Source organism: Trichomycterus rosablanca, chromosome 10 (genome assembly GCF_030014385.1).
Source record: "Trichomycterus rosablanca isolate fTriRos1 chromosome 10, fTriRos1.hap1, whole genome shotgun sequence".
Taxonomy (NCBI): Eukaryota; Metazoa; Chordata; class Actinopteri; order Siluriformes; family Trichomycteridae; genus Trichomycterus; species Trichomycterus rosablanca.
Window position 1 is genome coordinate 8888215 of NC_085997.1, and position 5639 is coordinate 8893853.

The 5639-nt window shown below is 39.0% G+C and overlaps 1 non-coding gene across 1 annotated transcript; it reads left to right on the forward strand.

The window, feature by feature from the left end:
- Positions 1-5256: 5256 nt before the first annotated feature.
- trnal-aag (transfer RNA leucine (anticodon AAG)) lies at positions 5257-5338 on the forward strand. The gene has a single exon. It is a non-coding gene; the product is annotated as a tRNA-Leu (tRNA).
- The last annotated feature ends 301 nt before the right edge of the window (positions 5339-5639 follow it).

Sequence of the window (5639 nt, forward strand, 5' to 3'; positions counted from 1 at the left end):
GAGCGTAAATAGGGCGTTACTGACATTGTAACACGGACAGACTAGCCTTATGGTTAATGCTGCAACGAATTTTACCGTAATTTCATCTTTTCAGATTGCAAAATGATCATAATGTTTGTGCACTGGAGAATGTGGGCATCGATCCCACTACCTCTCGCATGCTAAGCTAGCGCTCTACCATTTGAGCTAATTCCCCTTACACAAAACTTTCCTTTACCCTTTGTAAATTGTAATGTACTAACAGAGTGTTAATGCTGCATTATAAAGTGAGAGTGCAACATGTTTAAGCTCACGTACTCTTTTCTATATTATGCGTTGCTTTTCATTAAAATGTTATGTGCATTTATATGTGGCAAAATAAAAAAATCCATAAAAATCAAATTGAGTTAGCAAAGAACCTTGAATTCTACTAAAGGGTTCTTCAAGTAGCAACAGTTCTACCAAGAACACAAAAAGAACCCTTAAGAAACACTTCTTAGTGCTACATACATCAGTTGTATTCTAGAGGTCAGCATGCGATGAAACTGTGATAGAAACAGACATCGTTTTACTTTATACCACAGTTAGTTCCGACCTTACAATCTGATTGGTTGAGAAGCGTTCTAACCGTGCTGATATTCGTGATAACAGCACAGCCTTTTCACACCACAACTGTATTACTCCGCTGACACGTTGCCAGTAACGACAAGCTTCATGCACACAAACGCGCACGCAGGCGACACAGACCTTTTTCCCGATCGTAGTGTTAAACTTTATATTCGTTGTGGAACTACTTTTTGGCAGAAGGTATTGTCAATATTAAAGCATATTTATTATGAAATTCAGGGCTTCTTTGATTTATTTTCTTTCTTTATTTTGTAAAAACTGTTGTATAAAAGCAATAGAACACTTGAGGTCATGTGTTATCGCGAATAACATCACGGCTGCGACCGAATCACAGCCGTGATGTTATTCACGATAACACACTCCCTCTCGTGTTCTATTGCTTGATTCTAATGCAATATTAACTGTATTCATATTATTCCATCTAATGGAGGATTGAATAGCCTACAACAAGCACAAACAGGGTTTGAGTTCTTAATAAATAATCCAGTCAGTTAAAAACCCAACAAGAAGGCTGTACCTAATACACTCATACCAGAGAAAACACACCCTAACATGCTAGTGCCGTTACAGTGCTAACAATGGTCCACCCAAAAACATTATTTGGTCAGTTGGAGTGCTCATATGGGGCTCCCTTTCTATTGATATATGATTTACAACCTAGTGACAAAGTGTACAGTGCAGCAAATGGGTTACAATCAGTAAATTTACCATACATAATAATGTGAAAAGATTAAGCAGTTCGTACAAATGGTGGTGTCGATGGTACCCAAGCTAGTCAGGATGAGGTCTAAAACGCTAAGTTCAGGTCACAGTGTCCCATGAGGTGTGGGTTTGAATCCCACTTCTGACTGCTAGTGCTTTATACAAATTTATGTCTTTAACCCTCTAACATACATAACAATGTGAAAAGATTCAGCACTTTGTACAAATCTTTGGCCATGTGGGGGTGTTGTTGGTAATTGGCATAAGGACCTCGCAAGCATGTCAGGATGGCCGAGCGGTCTAAGGCGCTGCGTTCAGGTCGCAGTCTCCCCTGGAGGCGTGGGTTCGTATCCCACTTCTGAAATCTCAAGCTTTATACAAAGTTACTTCTTTAGAGTCAACAGCCATCAGGGAATACAGTTTGCATGAAAGGGTGTACGTGGTCTGCAACAATGCTGAGGTAGGTGGTACATGTCAAAGTAACATCCACATGGATGCCAGGACCTTGGTTTTTGATCTCTAAAAATGTGAGAAATTTAAACATGTATTCATCCTGATCATAAAGTATGTTTATTCAGCGTCTATTTACATTGTTACAGCAGTATTTTACAATTGAAATGTTCACATTATTTAAATGTATGTAAAGTACATTGTATACTAGCTGTTTACTTTTTTCCCTAAGTAAAACATGTCATTACCAACACATAACTTCTTGTGATGGTAAAGACACTTAGTGATGGTAATTACAGGTTTTTAGTTTCACCATCACTATCTTATTAACTCTTTAATAATTAAAGCTTATTAAAGCTAAATAAGCATAATGGTTTTATTATACAAGGAAACATTAATTTTCACTGATTAGTCAATATGGCCCACAAGATATCAGCAGAGATCCAGCAAAATATCAGTAATTACATGAAAAAGAAAAGTTAAGCTTAAAGTAATATCACAACCTTCAAAATGGGAACAAGGGAGCATCGTAAGGGGAATTAGCTCAAATGGTAGAGCGCTCGCTTAGCATGTGAGAGGTAGCGGGATCGATGCCGGCATTCTCCAGTGCAGATACATTATGATTATTTAAGGGTATCATGTAATATGAAACTCGTTGCGGCATCGCTTAATGAAACGCAGCATCAAAAATTATGATCAGGATTTAAGTGAGTCTTTAAGGCAACAAAAAATATGTGGGTATTAATATCTAAAACTCAGTGCATTATTAGGCTACACATAAATATAGATTTAAACTGTCCTCTATTTACTACAGTCTGTTTGAAACAACTAGTTGGTGTGGAGAACATGTTACACACACAGAGCGCTATTATTTCAAGCTTATCAAGTACATGGTAACTCACTTAATAACATCTCACAAAGTACAAATTCTTCAACTTTCTAATGAAACCATGTAGTACGGGACATTTCCGCTTACCTAATGCAGTAAGAAACAACTCGACCAAACAGGGACTTGAACCCTGGACCCTCAGATTAAAACTCTGACGCTCTACCGACTGAGCTACCCTGGCTCTGCAAGTTGCTTTAACCCTCACAAGGACGTGACTTGAATTACAAATTTTAACATACGTTGTCCTGTAGAACAGTTCCAGCAAGAACACCAAAAAAAACCCTTAAGAAACACTTCTTAGTACTACATACATTAGTTGTATTCCACACAGGTCAGCATGCGACATCGTTTTACTTTCTAACTGTATTCATATTATGCCATCTATATTACGGTGGCCCGCTGAGTTAAAACACAATAACATTTACAAAACAAACAAAAGCTGACAACACAACAACAATAAGGAAAAACGCGAATATATTAAGAGACAACACAAATTCTTTAAGGTGGAACGCAATTACATTAAGGGAGAACACAACGAAATTAAGGAAACACGAATACACACTACACTACATCTAGTGGTCGATTGAATAGCCTACAACCAGCACAAACAGGGTTTGAGTTATTAACAAATAATCCAGTCAGGTAAAAACCCAACAAGAAGGCTGTACCTAATACACTCATACCAGAGAAAACACACCCTAACATGCTAGTGCCGTTACAGTGCTAAGAATGGTCCACCCAAAAACATTATTTGGTCAGTTGGAGTGCTCATATGGGGCTCCCTTTCTATTGATATATGATGTGGTGTCAACGGTACCCAAGCTAGTCAGGATGCGGTCTAAGGTGCTGCGATCTGTAACCCTCTACCATACATAATAATGTGAAAAGATACAACAGTTCCTCCAAAGCTTAGTTCACGTGGGGGTGTTGTGGGATTGGTATTAGACCATACGCAAGCAGGTCAGGATGGTTGAGTGGTCTAAGGCGCTGTGTTTAGTTCGCAGTCTCTCCTGGAGGCGTAGGTTTGAATTCCACTTCTAACATTTTACATTTAAATTTTCTGCATTTAGCAGACGCTCTCATCCAGAGCGACTTACAGAAGTGCTTCCATAGTAAACATTTTATTTCTCAAGTTTTAGTAAACAACAGTCAAAGAACACAAATCTGCTGAAACCTGTTAGAAGTGTTTTTTTTTTTGTTTGTTTTTTGGAAATGGAAAAAAAAATGTTAGTAAATAAGTACAAGTCAGCTTAAGTGCTTAGTAAAAAGGTGGGTTTTTAATCGTTTTTTAAAGACAGCAAGAGACTCAGATGTTCGGACAGACAGAGGAAGTTCATTCCACCACTTGGGTGCTAGAACAGAGAAGAGCCTTGATGCTTGTCTTCCTTTAGTCCTGGGTGGGGGCTCAAGTCGAGCGAGACTAGTGGCTCGGAGGTTGCGTGGTACAGAGCGGGGTTTGATTAGACCACGATGGTAGCTTGGGGCTGGTCCATTTTTGGCTTTGTAGGCGAGCATCAGTGTTTTAAACTGAATGCGTGCAGCTACAGCTCATGCTTTATACAAATTTACATCTTTAACCCTCTACCATACATAATAATGTGAAAAGATTTGTTTCAAGATTGTTTCAAAGTTATTGCATGTTTGTCAATTAAAAAAAATTAATAAAGGTCTTTAAACTAAACGATGAATGAAAATAGAGCGAAAACTGACCTCATTTTTGACGCAGCGTTTCAGTGAGCAATGACGAAAGGAGTCTGATGTTACGTGTTGCCTTTAAACGATCATAATGTTTCTGCATTGGAGAATGCGGGCATTGATCCCACTACCTCTCGCACGCGAAGCAAGCACTCTACCAATTGAGCTAATTCCCCGTATAAAGAACTCGCCTTTAACTCACCTTTGTAAATTGTAATGTACTAACAGATCATTGATGCTGCATTATAAAGTGGGGGTTCAACGTGTTTAAGCTCACGTACTCGCGTTTATCGCAGCCTTTAGGACGAACTGAACCAAATCGTAACTTTGTACCACTGACAGACTGACTTAAGGGTTGATGCTGCATTATGTAGGGGCCAAAATAGTGCAGGATATACCAACTTTTTAGTGCAGTGCAATAACAAAGCAGCTCTGTGAAGCAAGAACTAAAATTATGATGCATGTCATTCAACATAAAATATGTGGGTATTAATATCTAAAACTCAGTGCATTATTAGGCTGCACATAAATATAGATTTAAACTGTCCTCTATTTACTACAGTCTGTTTAAAACAACTAGTTGGTATGGAGAACATGTTACACATGCAGTGTGCAATTATTTCAAGCTTATCAAGTACATGCTATTTTACTTAGAAATATCTCACAAAGTACAAATTCTTCATCATTCTAAACAAACCACGTAGTACGGGACATTACCGCTCACCTAATGCAGTAAGAAACAACTTGCCCGAACAGGGACTTGAACCCTGGACCCTCAGATTAAAAGTCTGATGCTCTACCGACTGAGCTATCACAAGTGTGGCGACTGCACTTGCAACCTCTTTGACTTCTATTGGAAAATGCAGGAGAAATTGCATACGTAGTTGCTCGTTTCGATCAGCACCTTACCCAGTGGTAGCGTGGCCGAGCGGTCTAAGGCGCTGGATTAAGGCTCCAGTCTCTTCAGAGGCGTGGGTTCGAATCCCACCGCTGCCAACTCAGGCTTTTCAATGCCGGCTCCATGTTTACCCACCCAATGCAACGTATACTCAATCACAATCCCAAGTGTGGCACACGCGATTGGCCCTTTTCGACCCACAACCTTTCTTAACTTTTTTTTTTTATGTAACATGAAACAGTTCGACCGCACTGTGCACACAAACCTTAACTTGGTGTACCTTTGTATCGTTGCTGTTATCTCTAGCATCACTCCGACTACATGCAACTATGATATAATAGGAAGCATAATGAAAAAAAAAAATTTTACTCACCCAATAACTGTGTTTATACCTAAAAT